Genomic DNA, 22,286 nt, shown 5'->3' on the forward strand with positions numbered 1-22,286 from the left:
AATGTCACTTCACAGAATTGTGTCGGACGAGGCTGCAAATGATAATAAGTCCTACAAGGATAAGGAGACAAGGTCTATAAAGGGAAAAGAGGTAACAACAGGAAGGTCCAAATAACCAGCAAGGTAAGAATCTTTTCTTAAACTCCATACAGAAATGTAGCCAAATTGTTTGTGTTTGCCTAGTGTCTGGATGGGACATCTTTCATTTTTCAGCATTTCTTGTTTTTGAGCTTAATGCATATTTACACCATTTTATGAAAGCCTCTGGGGCTAACTTGTAACTGTAGTTGACCGTGTGTTACATAACCAAAGGTCTTAAAACACCCCTCTTTGTGATTGCTGTCTGAGCAGGACACACGGATTGGAGTCAAAAAGTATAGAGCAGTCCAGAGACTCTGTTCTCTGAAAGTTGCAAGAGAGGAGGGGTCCAGAGAGAAGATCATGGGGACCAGGAAACCACTTGTTGTACCAGAGACTCTACTTACCAATGAGGCTTGAGGATGAGATCCTCTCGCATTGGTGTGAAACTGTGAGGGACCCTGGGGAACACCCGGAAAAACACATCAGAAGATGTTACACTGGGTGAGACAGCAGACACTACACTAAAACAGACAGAACATTGGAAAAATAATGAAATTAAAAACCTGGCCAGCGCAGAAGTGCATAGTCTTGAACTACCATATAGTTTGGCTCTGATGTTAGCCTGCTAGGAGTACTAAGAGGTTCAGTGGGCACGTGAGCATTGGTGGTTCAGTGGTAGAATTCTCGCCTGCCACGCGGGAGACCCGGGTCCGATTCCCGGCCAATGCAGCAAGTCTTTGATAGTGTTTGAACTCAGGCCTTGTACAACTACCAGAGTGCAATGCTAATGGCTTTTTGCCTGGATCAGGGTTGTGAAATGGATACATGAAAGGACCATGTGGCTGCAGGATGTTGTTGAAAGTTTAGGCACTCACCTCTGTTCATGTTCATTAACGTGTCTCCATTTCACCAATGACGTGTAGCTGCATTTCGTGCCTTATCTGTGCAGTAGGCTGTGCGTCAGTTTCATATTCTGAAGGTCGTGGCCCATCCCACTGGTTTCACAGACTTGCAAAAGATTCTGTGGAGAGGTTCCATCCACAGTCCTCGTGGCTCTAATGCATCAGTGTTCTAGAATGTTATGTCACAGGCTGCAGTTGCTGAACACACATCCAGACACATCTTAAGAGGTGACAGGCAGTGCTGCTGGGCACTTTCTCTTAAATGATAGCCAAGTCCTACAAGGATGAAGAGACAAGCTGTATAATGGGACAAGAGTTAACAACGGGAAGGTCCAAATGTGGGAACTTTGTTTCATCCACCAGCAGGGAGCCACGACAACAGGGACAAATGACATGATTGTAAATCAAGCAAATAACACCTCAGGTATCCCCTAACCGGGAATCAAACACGGAGGTGAGACGAATCCTAGCCACTAGACCATCAGGGAGTCACTCTTCGGACGTTATTAATGATAATTGTTCACACCAATTTGCAAAAAGGTTTTAAACAACTTCTTTTTCACACATACAGTCATACTATCCAATCATTTTCTTCAGTTCCTCTTGATGTTAAAGTGCCAAGTTTTTGTCAGCTCTACTTACATTAAAGATAGTGTATGCTGAGGGGCAAATCGATCCCAAATTGGCCTCTTTGACGTAGCATTTCCTTGACAAGACATCAAAATCACCTCTCTCTCTTCCTTTTGCGCAGGTTCTATGGTGTAATGGTGAGCACTCTGGACTCTGAATCCAGCGATCCGAGTTCAAATCTCGGTAGAACCTTTAGGTAGGTAAAAGACATCTCATCTCAGCTGAAATAATCAAAGACCTGTAATGTCTGTCACAGAATAGTGGAGGACAATCCTTGTGTTCTGGAATGTCACTTCACAGAATTGTGTCGGACGAGGCTGCAAATGATAATAAGTCCTACAAGGATAAGGAGACAAGGTCTATAAAGGGAAAAGAGGTAACAACAGGAAGGTCCAAATAACGAGCAAGGTAAGAATATTTTCTTAAACTCCATACAGAAATGTAGCCAAATTGATTGTGTTTGCCTAGTTTCTGGATGGGACATTTTTCAGCATTTCTTGTTTTTGAGCTTAATGCATATTTACACCATTTTATGAAAGCCTCTGGGGCTAACTTGTAACTGTAGTTGACCGTGTGTTACATAACCAAAGGTCTTAAAACACCCCTCTTTGTGATTGCTGTCTGAGCAGGACACACGGATTGGAGTCAAAAAGTATAGAGCAGTCCAGAGACTCTGTTCTCTGAAAGTTGCAAGAGAGGAGGGGTCCAGAGAGAAGATCATGGGGACCAGGAAACCACTTGTTGTACCAGAGACTCTACTTACCAATGAGGCTTGAGGATGAGATCCTCTCGCATTGGTGTGAAACTGTGAGGGACCCTGGGGAACACCCGGAAAAACACATCAGAAGATGTTACACTGGGTGAGACAGCAGACACTACACTAAAACAGACAGAACATTGGAAAAATAATGAAATTAAAAACCTGGCCAGCGCAGAAGTGCATAGTCTTGAACTACCATATAGTTTGGCTCTGATGTTAGCCTGCTAGGAGTACTAAGAGGTTCAGTGGGCACGTGAGCATTGGTGGTTCAGTGGTAGAATTCTCGCCTGCCACGCGGGAGACCCGGGTCCGATTCCCGGCCAATGCAGCAAGTCTTTGATAGTGTTTGAACTCAGGCCTTGTACAACTACCAGAGTGCAATGCTAATGGCTTTTTGCCTGGATCAGGGTTGTGAAATGGATACATGAAAGGACCATGTGGCTGCAGGATGTTGTTGAAAGTTTAGGCACTCACCTCTGTTCATGTTCATTAACGTGTCTCCATTTCACCAATGACGTGTAGCTGCATTTCGTGCCTTATCTGTGCAGTAGGCTGTGCGTCAGTTTCATATTCTGAAGGTCGTGGCCCATCCCACTGGTTTCACAGACTTGCAAAAGATTCTGTGGAGAGGTTCCATCCACAGTCCTCGTGGCTCTAATGCATCAGTGTTCTAGAATGTTATGTCACAGGCTGCAGTTGCTGAACACACATCCAGACACATCTTAAGAGGTGACAGGCAGTGCTGCTGGGCAGTTTCTCTTAAATGATAGCCAAGTCCTACAAGGATGAAGAGACAAGCTGTATAATGGGACAAGAGTTAACAACGGGAAGGTCCAAATGTGGGAACTTTGTTTCATCCACCAGCAGGGAGCCACGACAACAGGGACAAATGACATGATTGTAAATCAAGCAAATAACACCTCAGGTATCCCCTAACCGGGAATCAAACACGGAGGTGAGACGAATCCTAGCCACTAGACCATCAGGGAGTCACTCACCCTCCATACCAAGCTGCTAATGGTCGTGGTGATGCATTTGGAGTATGCTAGTGATGGGTTTTACTGTGCCTCAAGAGATTAAAAGGGTTCAGACAACTGGCATGATTGTCAATAAAGCAAACAACACCCTGTCCCTTGTTTAAATAAAGCAGGGAGCTTGTGTCAATTCAGGATTCCCTGACCGGGAATCGAACCCGGGCCGCGGCGGTGAGAGCGCCGAATCCTAGCCACTAGACCATCAGGGAGTCACTCTTCGGACGTTATTAATGATAATTGTTCACACCAATTTGCAAAAAGGTTTTAAACAACTTCTTTTTCACACATACAGTCATACTATCCAATCATTTTCTTCAGTTCCTCTTGATGTTAAAGTGCCAAGTTTTTGTCAGCTCTACTTACATTAAAGATAGTGTATGCTGAGGGGCAAATCGATCCCAAATTGGCCTCTTTGACGTAGCATTTCCTTGACAAGACATCAAAATCACCTCTCTCTCTTCCTTTTGCGCAGGTTCTATGGTGTAATGGTGAGCACTCTGGACTCTGAATCCAGCGATCCGAGTTCAAATCTCGGTAGAACCTTTAGGTAGGTAAAAGACATCTCATCTCAGCTGAAATAATCAAAGACCTGTAATGTCTGTCACAGAATAGTGGAGGACAATCCTTGTGTTCTCGAATGTCACTTCACAGAATTGTGTCGGACGAGGCTGCAAATGATAATAAGTCCTACAAGGATAAGGAGACAAGGTCTATAAAGGGAAAAGAGGTAACAACAGGAAGGTCCAAATAACCAGCAAGGTAAGAATATTTTCTTAAACTCCATACAGAAATGTAGCCAAATTGTTTGTGTTTGCCTAGTGTCTGGATGGGACATCTTTCATTTTTCAGCATTTCTTGTTTTTGAGCTTAATGCATATTTACACCATTTTATGAAAGCCTCTGGGGCTAACTTGTAACTGTAGTTGACCGTGTGTTACATAACCAAAGGTCTTAAAACACCCCTCTTTGTGATTGCTGTCTGAGCAGGACACACGGATTGGAGTCAAAAAGTATAGAGCAGTCCAGAGACTCTGTTCTCTGAAAGTTGCAAGAGAGGAGGGGTCCAGAGAGAAGATCATGGGGACCAGGAAACCACTTGTTGTACCAGAGACTCTACTTACCAATGAGGCTTGAGGATGAGATCCTCTCGCATTGGTGTGAAACTGTGAGGGACCCTGGGGAACACCCGGAAAAACACATCAGAAGATGTTACACTGGGTGAGACAGCAGACACTACACTAAAACAGACAGAACATTGGAAAAATAATGAAATTAAAAACCTGGCCAGCGCAGAAGTGCATAGTCTTGAACTACCATATAGTTTGGCTCTGATGTTAGCCTGCTAGGAGTACTAAGAGGTTCAGTGGGCACGTGAGCATTGGTGGTTCAGTGGTAGAATTCTCGCCTGCCACGCGGGAGACCCGGGTCCGATTCCCGGCCAATGCAGCAAGTCTTTGATAGTGTTTGAACTCAGGCCTTGTACAACTACCAGAGTGCAATGCTAATGGCTTTTTGCCTGGATCAGGGTTGTGAAATGGATACATGAAAGGACCATGTGGCTGCAGGATGTTGTTGAAAGTTTAGGCACTCACCTCTGTTCATGTTCATTAACGTGTCTCCATTTCACCAATGACGTGTAGCTGCATTTCGTGCCTTATCTGTGCAGTAGGCTGTGCGTCAGTTTCATATTCTGAAGGTCGTGGCCCATCCCACTGGTTTCACAGACTTGCAAAAGATTCTGTGGAGAGGTTCCATCCACAGTCCTCGTGGCTCTAATGCATCAGTGTTCTAGAATGTTATGTCACAGGCTGCAGTTGCTGAACACACATCCAGACACATCTTAAGAGGTGACAGGCAGTGCTGCTGGGCAGTTTCTCTTAAATGATAGCCAAGTCCTACAAGGATGAAGAGACAAGCTGTATAATGGGACAAGAGTTAACAACGGGAAGGTCCAAATGTGGGAACTTTGTTTCATCCACCAGCAGGGAGCCACGACAACAGGGACAAATGACATGATTGTAAATCAAGCAAATAACACCTCAGGTATCCCCTAACCGGGAATCAAACACGGAGGTGAGACGAATCCTAGCCACTAGACCATCAGGGAGTCACTCTTCGGACGTTATTAATGATAATTGTTCACACCAATTTGCAAAAAGGTTTTAAACAACTTCTTTTTCACACATACAGTCATACTATCCAATCATTTTCTTCAGTTCCTCTTGATGTTAAAGTGCCAAGTTTTTGTCAGCTCTACTTACATTAAAGATAGTGTATGCTGAGGGGCAAATCGATCCCAAATTGGCCTCTTTGACGTAGCATTTCCTTGACAAGACATCAAAATCACCTCTCTCTCTTCCTTTTGCGCAGGTTCTATGGTGTAATGGTGAGCACTCTGGACTCTGAATCCAGCGATCCGAGTTCAAATCTCGGTAGAACCTTTAGGTAGGTAAAAGACATCTCATCTCAGCTGAAATAATCAAAGACCTGTAATGTCTGTCACAGAATAGTGGAGGACAATCCTTGTGTTCTGGAATGTCACTTCACAGAATTGTGTCGGACGAGGCTGCAAATGATAATAAGTCCTACAAGGATAAGGAGACAAGGTCTATAAAGGGAAAAGAGGTAACAACAGGAAGGTCCAAATAACGAGCAAGGTAAGAATATTTTCTTAAACTCCATACAGAAATGTAGCCAAATTGATTGTGTTTGCCTAGTTTCTGGATGGGACATTTTTCAGCATTTCTTGTTTTTGAGCTTAATGCATATTTACACCATTTTATGAAAGCCTCTGGGGCTAACTTGTAACTGTAGTTGACCGTGTGTTACATAACCAAAGGTCTTAAAACACCCCTCTTTGTGATTGCTGTCTGAGCAGGACACACGGATTGGAGTCAAAAAGTATAGAGCAGTCCAGAGACTCTGTTCTCTGAAAGTTGCAAGAGAGGAGGGGTCCAGAGAGAAGATCATGGGGACCAGGAAACCACTTGTTGTACCAGAGACTCTACTTACCAATGAGGCTTGAGGATGAGATCCTCTCGCATTGGTGTGAAACTGTGAGGGACCCTGGGGAACACCCGGAAAAACACATCAGAAGATGTTACACTGGGTGAGACAGCAGACACTACACTAAAACAGACAGAACATTGGAAAAATAATGAAATTAAAAACCTGGCCAGCGCAGAAGTGCATAGTCTTGAACTACCATATAGTTTGGCTCTGATGTTAGCCTGCTAGGAGTACTAAGAGGTTCAGTGGGCACGTGAGCATTGGTGGTTCAGTGGTAGAATTCTCGCCTGCCACGCGGGAGACCCGGGTCCGATTCCCGGCCAATGCAGCAAGTCTTTGATAGTGTTTGAACTCAGGCCTTGTACAACTACCAGAGTGCAATGCTAATGGCTTTTTGCCTGGATCAGGGTTGTGAAATGGATACATGAAAGGACCATGTGGCTGCAGGATGTTGTTGAAAGTTTAGGCACTCACCTCTGTTCATGTTCATTAACGTGTCTCCATTTCACCAATGACGTGTAGCTGCATTTCGTGCCTTATCTGTGCAGTAGGCTGTGCGTCAGTTTCATATTCTGAAGGTCGTGGCCCATCCCACTGGTTTCACAGACTTGCAAAAGATTCTGTGGAGAGGTTCCATCCACAGTCCTCGTGGCTCTAATGCATCAGTGTTCTAGAATGTTATGTCACAGGCTGCAGTTGCTGAACACACATCCAGACACATCTTAAGAGGTGACAGGCAGTGCTGCTGGGCAGTTTCTCTTAAATGATAGCCAAGTCCTACAAGGATGAAGAGACAAGCTGTATAATGGGACAAGAGTTAACAACGGGAAGGTCCAAATGTGGGAACTTTGTTTCATCCACCAGCAGGGAGCCACGACAACAGGGACAAATGACATGATTGTAAATCAAGCAAATAACACCTCAGGTATCCCCTAACCGGGAATCAAACACGGAGGTGAGACGAATCCTAGCCACTAGACCATCAGGGAGTCACTCTTCGGACGTTATTAATGATAATTGTTCACACCAATTTGCAAAAAGGTTTTAAACAACTTCTTTTTCACACATACAGTCATACTATCCAATCATTTTCTTCAGTTCCTCTTGATGTTAAAGTGCCAAGTTTTTGTCAGCTCTACTTACATTAAAGATAGTGTATGCTGAGGGGCAAATCGATCCCAAATTGGCCTCTTTGACGTAGCATTTCCTTGACAAGACATCAAAATCACCTCTCTCTCTTCCTTTTGCGCAGGTTCTATGGTGTAATGGTGAGCACTCTGGACTCTGAATCCAGCGATCCGAGTTCAAATCTCGGTAGAACCTTTAGGTAGGTAAAAGACATCTCATCTCAGCTGAAATAATCAAAGACCTGTAATGTCTGTCACAGAATAGTGGAGGACAATCCTTGTGTTCTGGAATGTCACTTCACAGAATTGTGTCGGACGAGGCTGCAAATGATAATAAGTCCTACAAGGATAAGGAGACAAGGTCTATAAAGGGAAAAGAGGTAACAACAGGAAGGTCCAAATAACCAGCAAGGTAAGAATATTTTCTTAAACTCCATACAGAAATGTAGCCAAATTGATTGTGTTTGCCTAGTTTCTGGATGGGACATTTTTCAGCATTTCTTGTTTTTGAGCTTAATGCATATTTACACCATTTTATGAAAGCCTCTGGGGCTAACTTGTAACTGTAGTTGACCGTGTGTTACATAACCAAAGGTCTTAAAACACCCCTCTTTGTGATTGCTGTCTGAGCAGGACACACGGATTGGAGTCAAAAAGTATAGAGCAGTCCAGAGACTCTGTTCTCTGAAAGTTGCAAGAGAGGAGGGGTCCAGAGAGAAGATCATGGGGACCAGGAAACCACTTGTTGTACCAGAGACTCTACTTACCAATGAGGCTTGAGGATGAGATCCTCTCGCATTGGTGTGAAACTGTGAGGGACCCTGGGGAACACCCGGAAAAACACATCAGAAGATGTTACACTGGGTGAGACAGCAGACACTACACTAAAACAGACAGAACATTGGAAAAATAATGAAATTAAAAACCTGGCCAGCGCAGAAGTGCATAGTCTTGAACTACCATATAGTTTGGCTCTGATGTTAGCCTGCTAGGAGTACTAAGAGGTTCAGTGGGCACGTGAGCATTGGTGGTTCAGTGGTAGAATTCTCGCCTGCCACGCGGGAGACCCGGGTCCGATTCCCGGCCAATGCAGCAAGTCTTTGATAGTGTTTGAACTCAGGCCTTGTACAACTACCAGAGTGCAATGCTAATGGCTTTTTGCCTGGATCAGGGTTGTGAAATGGATACATGAAAGGACCATGTGGCTGCAGGATGTTGTTGAAAGTTTAGGCACTCACCTCTGTTCATGTTCATTAACGTGTCTCCATTTCACCAATGACGTGTAGCTGCATTTCGTGCCTTATCTGTGCAGTAGGCTGTGCGTCAGTTTCATATTCTGAAGGTCGTGGCCCATCCCACTGGTTTCACAGACTTGCAAAAGATTCTGTGGAGAGGTTCCATCCACAGTCCTCGTGGCTCTAATGCATCAGGGTTCTAGAATGTTATGTCACAGGCTGCAGTTGCTGAACACACATCCAGACACATCTTAAGAGGTGACAGGCAGTGCTGCTGGACAGTTTCTCTTAAATGATAGCCAAGTCCTACAAGGATGAAGAGACAAGCTGTATAATGGGACAAGAGTTAACAACGGGAAGGTCCAAATGTGGGAACTTTGTTTCATCCACCAGCAGGGAGCCACGACAACAGGGACAAATGACATGATTGTAAATCAAGCAAATAACACCTCAGGTATCCCCTAACCGGGAATCAAACACGGAGGTGAGACGAATCCTGGCCACTAGACCATCAGGGAGTCACTCACCCTCCATACCAAGCTGCTAATGGTCGTGGTGATGCATTTGGAGTATGCTAGTGATGGGTTTTACTGTGCCTCAAGAGATTAAAAGGGTTCAGACAACTGGCATGATTGTCAATCAAGCAAACAACACCCTGTCCCTTGTTTAAATAAAGCAGGGAGCTTGTGTCAATTCAGGATTCCCTGACCAGGAATCGAACCCGGGCCGCGGCGGTGAGAGCGCCGAATCCTAGCCACTAGACCATCAGGGAGTCACTCTTCGGACGTTATTAATGATAATTGTTCACACCAATTTGCAAAAAGGTTTTAAACAACTTCTTTTTCACACATACAGTCATACTATCCAATCATTTTCTTCAGTTCCTCTTGATGTTAAAGTGCCAAGTTTTTGTCAGCTCTACTTACATTAAAGATAGTGTATGCTGAGGGGCAAATCGATCCCAAATTGGCCTCTTTGACGTAGCATTTCCTTGACAAGACATCAAAATCACCTCTCTCTCTTCCTTTTGCGCAGGTTCTATGGTGTAATGGTGAGCACTCTGGACTCTGAATCCAGCGATCCGAGTTCAAATCTCGGTAGAACCTTTAGGTAGGTAAAAGACATCTCATCTCAGCTGAAATAATCAAAGACCTGTAATGTCTGTCACAGAATAGTGGAGGACAATCCTTGTGTTCTGGAATGTCACTTCACAGAATTGTGTCGGACGAGGCTGCAAATGATAATAAGTCCTACAAGGATAAGGAGACAAGGTCTATAAAGGGAAAAGAGGTAACAACAGGAAGGTCCAAATAACCAGCAAGGTAAGAATATTTTCTTAAACTCCATACAGAAATGTAGCCAAATTGTTTGTGTTTGCCTAGTGTCTGGATGGGACATCTTTCATTTTTCAGCATTTCTTGTTTTTGAGCTTAATGCATATTTACACCATTTTATGAAAGCCTCTGGGGCTAACTTGTAACTGTAGTTGACCGTGTGTTACATAACCAAAGGTCTTAAAACACCCCTCTTTGTGATTGCTGTCTGAGCAGGACACACGGATTGGAGTCAAAAAGTATAGAGCAGTCCAGAGACTCTGTTCTCTGAAAGTTGCAAGAGAGGAGGGGTCCAGAGAGAAGATCATGGGGACCAGGAAACCACTTGTTGTACCAGAGACTCTACTTACCAATGAGGCTTGAGGATGAGATCCTCTCGCATTGGTGTGAAACTGTGAGGGACCCTGGGGAACACCCGGAAAAACACATCAGAAGATGTTACACTGGGTGAGACAGCAGACACTACACTAAAACAGACAGAACATTGGAAAAATAATGAAATTAAAAACCTGGCCAGCGCAGAAGTGCATAGTCTTGAACTACCATATAGTTTGGCTCTGATGTTAGCCTGCTAGGAGTACTAAGAGGTTCAGTGGGCACGTGAGCATTGGTGGTTCAGTGGTAGAATTCTCGCCTGCCACGCGGGAGACCCGGGTCCGATTCCCGGCCAATGCAACAAGTCTTTGATAGTGTTTGAACTCAGGCCTTGTACAACTACCAGAGTGCAATGCTAATGGCTTTTTGCCTGGATCAGGGTTGTGAAATGGATACATGAAAGGACCATGTGGCTGCAGGATGTTGTTGAAAGTTTAGGCACTCACCTCTGTTCATGTTCATTAACGTGTCTCCATTTCACCAATGACGTGTAGCTGCATTTCGTGCCTTATCTGTGCAGTAGGCTGTGCGTCAGTTTCATATTCTGAAGGTCGTGGCCCATCCCACTGGTTTCACAGACTTGCAAAAGATTCTGTGGAGAGGTTCCATCCACAGTCCTCGTGGCTCTAATGCATCAGGGTTCTAGAATGTTATGTCACAGGCTGCAGTTGCTGAACACACATCCAGACACATCTTAAGAGGTGACAGGCAGTGCTGCTGGACAGTTTCTCTTAAATGATAGCCAAGTCCTACAAGGATGAAGAGACAAGCTGTATAATGGGACAAGAGTTAACAACGGGAAGGTCCAAATGTGGGAACTTTGTTTCATCCACCAGCAGGGAGCCACGACAACAGGGACAAATGACATGATTGTAAATCAAGCAAATAACACCTCAGGTATCCCCTAACCGGGAATCAAACACGGAGGTGAGACGAATCCTGGCCACTAGACCATCAGGGAGTCACTCACCCTCCATACCAAGCTGCTAATGGTCGTGGTGATGCATTTGGAGTATGCTAGTGATGGGTTTTACTGTGCCTCAAGAGATTAAAAGGGTTCAGACAACTGGCATGATTGTCAATCAAGCAAACAACACCCTGTCCCTTGTTTAAATAAAGCAGGGAGCTTGTGTCAATTCAGGATTCCCTGACCGGGAATCGAACCCGGGCCGCGGCGGTGAGAGCGCCGAATCCTAGCCACTAGACCATCAGGGAGTCACTCTTCGGACGTTATTAATGATAATTGTTCACACCAATTTGCAAAAAGGTTTTAAACAACTTCTTTTTCACACATACAGTCATACTATCCAATCATTTTCTTCAGTTCCTCTTGATGTTAAAGTGCCAAGTTTTTGTCAGCTCTACTTACATTAAAGATAGTGTATGCTGAGGGGCAAATCGATCCCAAATTGGTCTCTTTGACGTAGCATTTCCTTGACAAGACATCAAAATCACCTCTCTCTCTTCCTTTTGCGCAGGTTCTATGGTGTAATGGTGAGCACTCTGGACTCTGAATCCAGCGATCCGAGTTCAAATCTCGGTAGAACCTTTAGGTAGGTAAAAGACATCTCATCTCAGCTGAAATAATCAAAGACCTGTAATGTCTGTCACAGAATAGTGGAGGACAATCCTTGTGTTCTCGAATGTCACTTCACAGAATTGTGTCGGACGAGGCTGCAAATGAGAATAAGTCCTACAAGGATAAGGAGACAAGGTCTATAAAGGGAAAAGAGGTAACAACAGGAAGGTCCAAATAACGAGCAAGGTAAGAGTCTTTTCTTAAACTCCATACAGAAATGTAGCCAAATTGTTTGTGTTTGCCTAGTGTCTGGATGGGACATCTTTCATTTTTCAGCATTTCTTGTTTTTGAGCTTAATGCATATTTACACCATTTTATGAAAGCCTCTGGGGCTAACTTGTAACTGTAGTTGACCGTGTGTTACATAACCAAAGGTCTTAAAACACCCCTCTTTGTGATTGCTGTCTGAGCAGGACACACGGATTGGAGTCAAAAAGTATAGAGCAGTCCAGAGACTCTGTTCTCTGAAAGTTGCAAGAGAGGAGGGGTCCAGAGAGAAGATCATGGGGACCAGGAAACCACTTGTTGTACCAGAGACTCTACTTACCAATGAGGCTTGAGGATGAGATCCTCTCGCATTGGTGTGAAACTGTGAGGGACCCTGGGGAACACCCGGAAAAACACATCAGAAGATGTTACACTGGGTGAGACAGCAGACACTACACTAAAACAGACAGAACATTGGAAAAATAATGAAATTAAAAACCTGGCCAGCGCAGAAGTGCATAGTCTTGAACTACCATATAGTTTGGCTCTGATGTTAGCCTGCTAGGAGTACTAAGAGGTTCAGTGGGCACGTGAGCATTGGTGGTTCAGTGGTAGAATTCTCGCCTGCCACGCGGGAGACCCGGGTCCGATTCCCGGCCAATGCAACAAGTCTTTGATAGTGTTTGAACTCAGGCCTTGTACAACTACCAGAGTGCAATGCTAATGGCTTTTTGCCTGGATCAGGGTTGTGAAATGGATACATGAAAGGACCATGTGGCTGCAGGATGTTGTTGAAAGTTTAGGCACTCACCTCTGTTCATGTTCATTAACGTGTCTCCATTTCACCAATGACGTGTAGCTGCATTTCGTGCCTTATCTGTGCAGTAGGCTGTGCGTCAGTTTCATATTCTGAAGGTCGTGGCCCATCCCACTGGTTTCACAGACTTGCAAAAGATTCTGTGGAGAGGTTCCATCCACAGTCCTCGTGGCTCTAATGCATCAGGGTTCTAGAATGTTATGTCACAGGCTGCAGTTGCTGAACACACATCCAGACACATCTTAAGAGGTGACAGGCAGTGCTGCTGGACAGTTTCTCTTAAATGATAGCCAAGTCCTACAAGGATGAAGAGACAAGCTGTATAATGGGACAAGAGTTAACAACGGGAAGGTCCAAATGTGGGAACTTTGTTTCATCCACCAGCAGGGAGCCACGACAACAGGGACAAATGACATGATTGTAAATCAAGCAAATAACACCTCAGGTATCCCCTAACCGGGAATCAAACACGGAGGTGAGACGAATCCTGGCCACTAGACCATCAGGGAGTCACTCACCCTCCATACCAAGCTGCTAATGGTCGTGGTGATGCATTTGGAGTATGCTAGTGATGGGTTTTACTGTGCCTCAAGAGATTAAAAGGGTTCAGACAACTGGCATGATTGTCAATCAAGCAAACAACACCCTGTCCCTTGTTTAAATAAAGCAGGGAGCTTGTGTCAATTCAGGATTCCCTGACCGGGAATCGAACCCGGGCCGCGGCGGTGAGAGCGCCGAATCCTAGCCACTAGACCATCAGGGAGTCACTCTTCGGACGTTATTAATGATAATTGTTCACACCAATTTGCAAAAAGGTTTTAAACAACTTCTTTTTCACACATACAGTCATACTATCCAATCATTTTCTTCAGTTCCTCTTGATGTTAAAGTGCCAAGTTTTTGTCAGCTCTACTTACATTAAAGATAGTGTATGCTGAGGGGCAAATCGATCCCAAATTGGTCTCTTTGACGTAGCATTTCCTTGACAAGACATCAAAATCACCTCTCTCTCTTCCTTTTGCGCAGGTTCTATGGTGTAATGGTGAGCACTCTGGACTCTGAATCCAGCGATCCGAGTTCAAATCTCGGTAGAACCTTTAGGTAGGTAAAAGACATCTCATCTCAGCTGAAATAATCAAAGACCTGTAATGTCTGTCACAGAATAGTGGAGGACAATCCTTGTGTTCTCGAATGTCACTTCACAGAATTGTGTCGGACGAGGCTGCAAATGAGAATAAGTCCTACAAGGATAAGGAGACAAGGTCTATAAAGGGAAAAGAGGTAACAACAGGAAGGTCCAAATAACGAGCAAGGTAAGAGTCTTTTCTTAAACTCCATACAGAAATGTAGCCAAATTGTTTGTGTTTGCCTAGTGTCTGGATGGGACATCTTTCATTTTTCAGCATTTCTTGTTTTTGAGCTTAATGCATATTTACACCATTTTATGAAAGCCTCTGGGGCTAACTTGTAACTGTAGTTGACCGTGTGTTACATAACCAAAGGTCTTAAAACACCCCTCTTTGTGATTGCTGTCTGAGCAGGACACACGGATTGGAGTCAAAAAGTATAGAGCAGTCCAGAGACTCTGTTCTCTGAAAGTTGCAAGAGAGGAGGGGTCCAGAGAGAAGATCATGGGGACCAGGAAACCACTTGTTGTACCAGAGACTCTACTTACCAATGAGGCTTGAGGATGAGATCCTCTCGCATTGGTGTGAAACTGTGAGGGACCCTGGGGAACACCCGGAAAAACACATCAGAAGATGTTACACTGGGTGAGACAGCAGACACTACACTAAAACAGACAGAACATTGGAAAAATAATGAAATTAAAAACCTGGCCAGCGCAGAAGTGCATAGTCTTGAACTACCATATAGTTTGGCTCTGATGTTAGCCTGCTAGGAGTACTAAGAGGTTCAGTGGGCACGTGAGCATTGGTGGTTCAGTGGTAGAATTCTCGCCTGCCACGCGGGAGACCCGGGTCCGATTCCCGGCCAATGCAACAAGTCTTTGATAGTGTTTGAACTCAGGCCTTGTACAACTACCAGAGTGCAATGCTAATGGCTTTTTGCCTGGATCAGGGTTGTGAAATGGATACATGAAAGGACCATGTGGCTGCAGGATGTTGTTGAAAGTTTAGGCACTCACCTCTGTTCATGTTCATTAACGTGTCTCCATTTCACCAATGACGTGTAGCTGCATTTCGTGCCTTATCTGTGCAGTAGGCTGTGCGTCAGTTTCATATTCTGAAGGTCGTGGCCCATCCCACTGGTTTCACAGACTTGCAAAAGATTCTGTGGAGAGGTTCCATCCACAGTCCTCGTGGCTCTAATGCATCAGGGTTCTAGAATGTTATGTCACAGGCTGCAGTTGCTGAACACACATCCAGACACATCTTAAGAGGTGACAGGCAGTGCTGCTGGACAGTTTCTCTTAAATGATAGCCAAGTCCTACAAGGATGAAGAGACAAGCTGTATAATGGGACAAGAGTTAACAACGGGAAGGTCCAAATGTGGGAACTTTGTTTCATCCACCAGCAGGGAGCCACGACAACAGGGACAAATGACATGATTGTAAATCAAGCAAATAACACCTCAGGTATCCCCTAACCGGGAATCAAACACGGAGGTGAGACGAATCCTGGCCACTAGACCATCAGGGAGTCACTCACCCTCCATACCAAGCTGCTAATGGTCGTGGTGATGCATTTGGAGTATGCTAGTGATGGGTTTTACTGTGCCTCAAGAGATTAAAAGGGTTCAGACAACTGGCATGATTGTCAATCAAGCAAACAACACCCTGTCCCTTGTTTAAATAAAGCAGGGAGCTTGTGTCAATTCAGGATTCCCTGACCGGGAATCGAACCCGGGCCGCGGCGGTGAGAGCGCCGAATCCTAGCCACTAGACCATCAGGGAGTCACTCTTCGGACGTTATTAATGATAATTGTTCACACCAATTTGCAAAAAGGTTTTAAACAACTTCTTTTTCACACATACAGTCATACTATCCAATCATTTTCTTCAGTTCCTCTTGATGTTAAAGTGCCAAGTTTTTGTCAGCTCTACTTACATTAAAGATAGTGTATGCTGAGGGGCAAATCGATCCCAAATTGGCCTCTTTGACGTAGCATTTCCTTGACAAGACATCAAAATCACCTCTCTCTCTTCCTTTTGCGCAGGTTCTATGGTGTAATGGTGAGCACTCTGGACTCTGAATCCAGCGATCCGAGTTCAAATCTCGGTAGAACCTTTAGGTAGGTAAAAGACATCTCATCTCAGCTGAAATAATCAAAGACCTGTAATGTCTGTCACAGAATAGTGGAGGACAATCCTTGTGTTCTCGAATGTCACTTCACAGAATTGTGTCGGACGAGGCTGCAAATGAGAATAAGTCCTACAAGGATAAGGAGACAAGGTCTATAAAGGGAAAAGAGGTAACAACAGGAAGGTCCAAATAACGAGCAAGGTAAGAGTCTTTTCTTAAACTCCATACAGAAATGTAGCCAAATTGTTTGTGTTTGCCTAGTGACTGGATGGGACATCTTTCATTTTTCAGCATTTCTTGTTTTTGAGCTTAATGCATATTTACACCATTTTATGAAAGCCTCTGGGGCTAACTTGTAACTGTAGTTGACCGTGTGTTACATAACCAAAGGTCTTAAAACACCCCTCTTTGTGATTGCTGTCTGAGCAGGACACACGGATTGGAGTCAAAAAGTATAGGGCAGTCCAGAGACTCTGTTCTCTGAAAGTTGCAAGAGAGGAGGGGTCCAGAGAGAAGATCATGGGGACCAGGAAACCACTTGTTGTACCAGAGACTCTACTTACCAATGAGGCTTGAGGATGAGATCCTCTCGCATTGGTGTGAAACTGTGAGGGACCCTGGGGAACACCCGGAAAAACACATCAGAAGATGTTACAGTGGGTGAGACAGCAGACACTACACTAAAACAGACAGAACATTGGAAAAATAATGAAATTAAAAACCTGGCCAGCGCAGAAGTGCATAGTCTTGAACTACCATATAGTTTGGCTCTGATGTTAGCCTGCTAGGAGTACTAAGAGGTTCAGTGGGCACGTGAGCATTGGTGGTTCAGTGGTAGAATTCTCGCCTGCCACGCGGGAGACCCGGGTCCGATTCCCGGCCAATGCAACAAGCCTTTGATAGTGTTTGAACTCAGGCCTTGTACAACTACCAGAGTGCAATGCTAATGGCTTTTTGCCTGGATCAGGGTTGTGAAATGGATACATGAAAGGACCATGTGGCTGCAGGATGTTGTTGAAAGTTTAGGCACTCACCTCTGTTCATGTTCATTAACGTGTCTCCATTTCACCAATGACGTGTAGCTGCATTTCGTGCCTTATCTGTGCAGTAGGCTGTGCGTCAGTTTCATATTCTGAAGGTCGTGGCCCATCCCACTGGTTTCACAGACTTGCAAAAGATTCTGTGGAGAGGTTCCATCCACAGTCCTCGTGGCTCTAATGCATCAGTGTTCTAGAATGTTATGTCACAGGCTGCAGTTGCTGAACACACATCCAGACACATCTTAAGAGGTGACAGGCAGTGCTGCTGGACAGTTTCTCTTAAATGATAGCCAAGTCCTACAAGGATGAAGAGACAAGCTGTATAATGGGACAAGAGTTAACAACGGGAAGGTCCAAATGTGGGAACTTTGTTTCATCCACCAGCAGGGAGCCACGACAACAGGGACAAATGACATGATTGTAAATCAAGCAAATAACACCTCAGGTATCCCCTAACCGGGAATCAAACACGGAGGTGAGACGAATCCTAGCCACTAGACCATCAGGGAGTCACTCTTCGGACGTTATTAATGATAATTGTTCACACCAATTTGCAAAAAGGTTTTAAACAACTTCTTTTTCACACATACAGTCATACTATCCAATCATTTTCTTCAGTTCCTCTTGATGTTAAAGTGCCAAGTTTTTGTCAGCTCTACTTACATTAAAGATAGTGTATGCTGAGGGGCAAATCGATCCCAAATTGGCCTCTTTGACGTAGCATTTCCTTGACAAGACATCAAAATCACCTCTCTCTCTTCCTTTTGCGCAGGCTCTATGGTGTAATGGTGAGCACTCTGGACTCTGAATCCAGCGATCCGAGTTCAAATCTCGGTAGAACTTTTAGGTAGGTAAAAGACATCTCATCTCAGCTGAAATAATCAAAGACCTGTAATGTCTGTCACAGAATAGTGGAGGACAATCCTTGTGTTCTCGAATGTCACTTCACAGAATTGTGTCGGACGAGGCTGCAAATGAGAATAAGTCCTACAAGGATAAGGAGACAAGGTCTATAAAGGGAAAAGAGGTAACAACAGGAAGGTCCAAATAACGAGCAAGGTAAGAGTCTTTTCTTAAACTCCATACAGAAATGTAGCCAAATTGTTTGTGTTTGCCTAGTGTCTGGATGGGACATCTTTCATTTTTCAGCATTTCTTGTTTTTGAGCTTAATGCATATTTACACCATTTTATGAAAGCCTCTGGGGCTAACTTGTAACTGTAGTTGACCGTGTGTTACATAACCAAAGGTCTTAAAACACCCCTCTTTGTGATTGCTGTCTGAGCAGGACACACGGATTGGAGTCAAAAAGTATAGAGCAGTCCAGAGACTCTGTTCTCTGAAAGTTGCAAGAGAGGAGGGGTCCAGAGAGAAGATCATGGGGACCAGGAAACCACTTGTTGTACCAGAGACTCTACTTACCAATGAGGCTTGAGGATGAGATCCTCTCGCATTGGTGTGAAACTGTGAGGGACCCTGGGGAACACCCGGAAAAACACATCAGAAGATGTTACACTGGGTGAGACAGCAGACACTACACTAAAACAGACAGAACATTGGAAAAATAATGAAATTAAAAACCTGGCCAGCGCAGAAGTGCATAGTCTTGAACTACCATATAGTTTGGCTCTGATGTTAGCCTGCTAGGAGTACTAAGAGGTTCAGTGGGCACGTGAGCATTGGTGGTTCAGTGGTAGAATTCTCGCCTGCCACGCGGGAGACCTGGGTCCGATTCCCGGCCAATGCAACAAGTCTTTGATAGTGTTTGAACTCAGGCCTTGTACAACTACCAGAGTGCAATGCTAATGGCTTTTTGCCTGGATCAGGGTTGTGAAATGGATACATGAAAGGACCATGTGGCTGCAGGATGTTGTTGAAAGTTTAGGCACTCACCTCTGTTCATGTTCATTAACGTGTCTCCATTTCACCAATGACGTGTAGCTGCATTTCGTGCCTTATCTGTGCAGTAGGCTGTGCGTCAGTTTCATATTCTGAAGGTCGTGGCCCATCCCACTGGTTTCACAGACTTGCAAAAGATTCTGTGGAGAGGTTCCATCCACAGTCCTCGTGGCTCTAATGCATCAGTGTTCTAGAATGTTATGTCACAGGCTGCAGTTGCTGAACACACATCCAGACACATCTTAAGAGGTGACAGGCAGTGCTGCTGGACAGTTTCTCTTAAATGATAGCCAAGTCCTACAAGGATGAAGAGACAAGCTGTATAATGGGACAAGAGTTAACAACGGGAAGGTCCAAATGTGGGAACTTTGTTTCATCCACCAGCAGGGAGCCACGACAACAGGGACAAATGACATGATTGTAAATCAAGCAAATAACACCTCAGGTATCCCCTAACCGGGAATCAAACACGGAGGTGAGACGAATCCTGGCCACTAGACCATCAGGGAGTCACTCACCCTCCATACCAAGCTGCTAATGGTCGTGGTGATGCATTTGGAGTATGCTAGTGATGGGTTTTACTGTGCCTCAAGAGATTAAAAGGGTTCAGACAACTGGCATGATTGTCAATCAAGCAAACAACACCCTGTCCCTTGTTTAAATAAAGCAGGGAGCTTGTGTCAATTCAGGATTCCCTGACCGGGAATCGAACCCGGGCCGCGGCGGTGAGAGCGCCGAATCCTAGCCACTAGACCATCAGGGAGTCACTCTTCGGACGTTATTAATGATAATTGTTCACACCAATTTGCAAAAAGGTTTTAAACAACTTCTTTTTCACACATACAGTCATACTATCCAATCACTTTCTTCAGTTCCTCTTGATGTTAAAGTGCCAAGTTTTTGTCAGCTCTACTTACATTAAAGATAGTGTATGCTGAGGGGCAAATCGATCCCAAATTGGCCTCTTTGACGTAGCATTTCCTTGACAAGACATCAAAATCACCTCTCTCTCTTCCTTTTGCGCAGGTTCTATGGTGTAATGGTGAGCACTCTGGACTCTGAATCCAGCGATCCGAGTTCAAATCTCGGTAGAACCTTTAGGTAGGTAAAAGACATCTCATCTCAGCTGAAATAATCAAAGACCTGTAATGTCTGTCACAGAATAGTGGAGGACAATCCTTGTGTTCTCGAATGTCACTTCACAGAATTGTGTCGGACGAGGCTGCAAATGATAATAAGTCCTACAAGGATAAGGAGACAAGGTCTATAAAGGGAAAAGAGGTAACAACAGGAAGGTCCAAATAACCAGCAAGGTAAGAATATTTTCTTAAACTCCATACAGAAATGTAGCCAAATTGTTTGTGTTTGCCTAGTGTCTGGATGGGACATCTTTCATTTTTCAGCATTTCTTGTTTTTGAGCTTAATGCATATTTACACCATTTTATGAAAGCCTCTGGGGCTAACTTGTAACTGTAGTTGACCGTGTGTTACATAACCAAAGGTCTTAAAACACCCCTCTTTGTGATTGCTGTCTGAGCAGGACACACGGATTGGAGTCAAAAAGTATAGAGCAGTCCAGAGACTCTGTTCTCTGAAAGTTGCAAGAGAGGAGGGGTCCAGAGAGAAGATCATGGGGACCAGGAAACCACTTGTTGTACCAGAGACTCTACTTACCAATGAGGCTTGAGGATAAGATCCTCTCGCATTGGTGTGAAACTGTGAGGGACCCTGGGGAACACCCGGAAAAACACATCAGAAGATGTTACACTGGGTGAGACAGCAGACACTACACTAAAACAGACAGAACATTGGAAAAATAATGAAATTAAAAACCTGGCCAGCGCAGAAGTGCATAGTCTTGAACTACCATATAGTTTGGCTCTGATGTTAGCCTGCTAGGAGTACTAAGAGGTTCAGTGGGCACGTGAGCATTGGTGGTTCAGTGGTAGAATTCTCGCCTGCCACGCGGGAGACCCGGGTCCGATTCCCGGCCAATGCAACAAGTCTTTGATAGTGTTTGAACTCAGGCCTTGTACAACTACCAGAGTGCAATGCTAATGGCTTTTTGCCTGGATCAGGGTTGTGAAATGGATACATGAAAGGACCATGTGGCTGCAGGATGTTGTTGAAAGTTTAGGCACTCACCTCTGTTCATGTTCATTAACGTGTCTCCATTTCACCAATGACGTGTAGCTGCATTTCGTGCCTTATCTGTGCAGTAGGCTGTGCGTCAGTTTCATATTCTGAAGGTCGTGGCCCATCCCACTGGTTTCACAGACTTGCAAAAGATTCTGTGGAGAGGTTCCATCCACAGTCCTCGTGGCTCTAATGCATCAGGGTTCTAGAATGTTATGTCACAGGCTGCAGTTGCTGAACACACATCCAGACACATCTTAAGAGGTGACAGGCAGTGCTGCTGGACAGTTTCTCTTAAATGATAGCCAAGTCCTACAAGGATGAAGAGACAAGCTGTATAATGGGACAAGAGTTAACAACGGGAAGGTCCAAATGTGGGAACTTTGTTTCATCCACCAGCAGGGAGCCACGACAACAGGGACAAATGACATGATTGTAAATCAAGCAAATAACACCTCAGGTATCCCCTAACCGGGAATCAAACACGGAGGTGAGACGAATCCTGGCCACTAGACCATCAGGGAGTCACTCACCCTCCATACCAAGCTGCTAATGGTCGTGGTGATGCATTTGGAGTATGCTAGTGATGGGTTTTACTGTGCCTCAAGAGATTAAAAGGGTTCAGACAACTGGCATGATTGTCAATCAAGCAAACAACACCCTGTCCCTTGTTTAAATAAAGCAGGGAGCTTGTGTCAATTCAGGATTCCCTGACCGGGAATCGAACCCGGGCCGCGGCGGTGAGAGCGCCGAATCCTAGCCACTAGACCATCAGGGAGTCACTCTTCGGACGTTATTAATGATAATTGTTCACACCAATTTGCAAAAAGGTTTTAAACAACTTCTTTTTCACACA

General features: G+C 44.7%; 28 non-coding genes across 28 annotated transcripts; 21 read left to right on the forward strand and 7 right to left on the reverse strand.

The window, feature by feature from the left end:
• Window positions 1–739: 739 nt before the first annotated feature.
• Window positions 740–810, forward strand: trnag-gcc (transfer RNA glycine (anticodon GCC)). The gene has a single exon. It is a non-coding gene; the product is annotated as a tRNA-Gly (tRNA).
• Window positions 811–1,733: 923 nt separating this feature from the next.
• trnaq-cug (transfer RNA glutamine (anticodon CUG)) lies at window positions 1,734–1,805 on the forward strand. The gene has a single exon. It is a non-coding gene; the product is annotated as a tRNA-Gln (tRNA).
• An 825-nt stretch (window positions 1,806–2,630) lies between these two features.
• On the forward strand, window positions 2,631–2,701 carry trnag-gcc (transfer RNA glycine (anticodon GCC)). Its single transcript has one exon. It is a non-coding gene; the product is annotated as a tRNA-Gly (tRNA).
• Window positions 2,702–3,544: 843 nt separating this feature from the next.
• Window positions 3,545–3,616, reverse strand: trnae-cuc (transfer RNA glutamic acid (anticodon CUC)). The gene has a single exon. It is a non-coding gene; the product is annotated as a tRNA-Glu (tRNA).
• Window positions 3,617–3,878: 262 nt separating this feature from the next.
• On the forward strand, window positions 3,879–3,950 carry trnaq-cug (transfer RNA glutamine (anticodon CUG)). Its single transcript has one exon. It is a non-coding gene; the product is annotated as a tRNA-Gln (tRNA).
• An 832-nt stretch (window positions 3,951–4,782) lies between these two features.
• Window positions 4,783–4,853, forward strand: trnag-gcc (transfer RNA glycine (anticodon GCC)). The gene has a single exon. It is a non-coding gene; the product is annotated as a tRNA-Gly (tRNA).
• Window positions 4,854–5,776: 923 nt separating this feature from the next.
• On the forward strand, window positions 5,777–5,848 carry trnaq-cug (transfer RNA glutamine (anticodon CUG)). The gene has a single exon. It is a non-coding gene; the product is annotated as a tRNA-Gln (tRNA).
• Window positions 5,849–6,673: 825 nt separating this feature from the next.
• trnag-gcc (transfer RNA glycine (anticodon GCC)) lies at window positions 6,674–6,744 on the forward strand. Its single transcript has one exon. It is a non-coding gene; the product is annotated as a tRNA-Gly (tRNA).
• Window positions 6,745–7,667: 923 nt separating this feature from the next.
• Window positions 7,668–7,739, forward strand: trnaq-cug (transfer RNA glutamine (anticodon CUG)). The gene has a single exon. It is a non-coding gene; the product is annotated as a tRNA-Gln (tRNA).
• Window positions 7,740–8,564: 825 nt separating this feature from the next.
• On the forward strand, window positions 8,565–8,635 carry trnag-gcc (transfer RNA glycine (anticodon GCC)). Its single transcript has one exon. It is a non-coding gene; the product is annotated as a tRNA-Gly (tRNA).
• Window positions 8,636–9,478: 843 nt separating this feature from the next.
• Window positions 9,479–9,550, reverse strand: trnae-cuc (transfer RNA glutamic acid (anticodon CUC)). Its single transcript has one exon. It is a non-coding gene; the product is annotated as a tRNA-Glu (tRNA).
• A 262-nt stretch (window positions 9,551–9,812) lies between these two features.
• On the forward strand, window positions 9,813–9,884 carry trnaq-cug (transfer RNA glutamine (anticodon CUG)). Its single transcript has one exon. It is a non-coding gene; the product is annotated as a tRNA-Gln (tRNA).
• Window positions 9,885–10,716: 832 nt separating this feature from the next.
• trnag-gcc (transfer RNA glycine (anticodon GCC)) lies at window positions 10,717–10,787 on the forward strand. The gene has a single exon. It is a non-coding gene; the product is annotated as a tRNA-Gly (tRNA).
• Window positions 10,788–11,630: 843 nt separating this feature from the next.
• On the reverse strand, window positions 11,631–11,702 carry trnae-cuc (transfer RNA glutamic acid (anticodon CUC)). Its single transcript has one exon. It is a non-coding gene; the product is annotated as a tRNA-Glu (tRNA).
• A 262-nt stretch (window positions 11,703–11,964) lies between these two features.
• On the forward strand, window positions 11,965–12,036 carry trnaq-cug (transfer RNA glutamine (anticodon CUG)). The gene has a single exon. It is a non-coding gene; the product is annotated as a tRNA-Gln (tRNA).
• An 832-nt stretch (window positions 12,037–12,868) lies between these two features.
• On the forward strand, window positions 12,869–12,939 carry trnag-gcc (transfer RNA glycine (anticodon GCC)). The gene has a single exon. It is a non-coding gene; the product is annotated as a tRNA-Gly (tRNA).
• Window positions 12,940–13,782: 843 nt separating this feature from the next.
• On the reverse strand, window positions 13,783–13,854 carry trnae-cuc (transfer RNA glutamic acid (anticodon CUC)). The gene has a single exon. It is a non-coding gene; the product is annotated as a tRNA-Glu (tRNA).
• A 262-nt stretch (window positions 13,855–14,116) lies between these two features.
• trnaq-cug (transfer RNA glutamine (anticodon CUG)) lies at window positions 14,117–14,188 on the forward strand. Its single transcript has one exon. It is a non-coding gene; the product is annotated as a tRNA-Gln (tRNA).
• Window positions 14,189–15,020: 832 nt separating this feature from the next.
• trnag-gcc (transfer RNA glycine (anticodon GCC)) lies at window positions 15,021–15,091 on the forward strand. The gene has a single exon. It is a non-coding gene; the product is annotated as a tRNA-Gly (tRNA).
• Window positions 15,092–15,934: 843 nt separating this feature from the next.
• Window positions 15,935–16,006, reverse strand: trnae-cuc (transfer RNA glutamic acid (anticodon CUC)). Its single transcript has one exon. It is a non-coding gene; the product is annotated as a tRNA-Glu (tRNA).
• Window positions 16,007–16,268: 262 nt separating this feature from the next.
• trnaq-cug (transfer RNA glutamine (anticodon CUG)) lies at window positions 16,269–16,340 on the forward strand. Its single transcript has one exon. It is a non-coding gene; the product is annotated as a tRNA-Gln (tRNA).
• Window positions 16,341–17,172: 832 nt separating this feature from the next.
• Window positions 17,173–17,243, forward strand: trnag-gcc (transfer RNA glycine (anticodon GCC)). Its single transcript has one exon. It is a non-coding gene; the product is annotated as a tRNA-Gly (tRNA).
• A 923-nt stretch (window positions 17,244–18,166) lies between these two features.
• trnaq-cug (transfer RNA glutamine (anticodon CUG)) lies at window positions 18,167–18,238 on the forward strand. Its single transcript has one exon. It is a non-coding gene; the product is annotated as a tRNA-Gln (tRNA).
• Window positions 18,239–19,070: 832 nt separating this feature from the next.
• trnag-gcc (transfer RNA glycine (anticodon GCC)) lies at window positions 19,071–19,141 on the forward strand. The gene has a single exon. It is a non-coding gene; the product is annotated as a tRNA-Gly (tRNA).
• Window positions 19,142–19,984: 843 nt separating this feature from the next.
• Window positions 19,985–20,056, reverse strand: trnae-cuc (transfer RNA glutamic acid (anticodon CUC)). The gene has a single exon. It is a non-coding gene; the product is annotated as a tRNA-Glu (tRNA).
• A 262-nt stretch (window positions 20,057–20,318) lies between these two features.
• Window positions 20,319–20,390, forward strand: trnaq-cug (transfer RNA glutamine (anticodon CUG)). The gene has a single exon. It is a non-coding gene; the product is annotated as a tRNA-Gln (tRNA).
• Window positions 20,391–21,222: 832 nt separating this feature from the next.
• trnag-gcc (transfer RNA glycine (anticodon GCC)) lies at window positions 21,223–21,293 on the forward strand. Its single transcript has one exon. It is a non-coding gene; the product is annotated as a tRNA-Gly (tRNA).
• An 843-nt stretch (window positions 21,294–22,136) lies between these two features.
• Window positions 22,137–22,208, reverse strand: trnae-cuc (transfer RNA glutamic acid (anticodon CUC)). Its single transcript has one exon. It is a non-coding gene; the product is annotated as a tRNA-Glu (tRNA).
• Between the last annotated feature and the right edge of the window lie 78 nt (window positions 22,209–22,286).

Source organism: Centropristis striata, chromosome 14, assembly GCF_030273125.1.
Source record: "Centropristis striata isolate RG_2023a ecotype Rhode Island chromosome 14, C.striata_1.0, whole genome shotgun sequence".
NCBI classification, from domain to species: Eukaryota; Metazoa; Chordata; class Actinopteri; order Perciformes; family Serranidae; genus Centropristis; species Centropristis striata.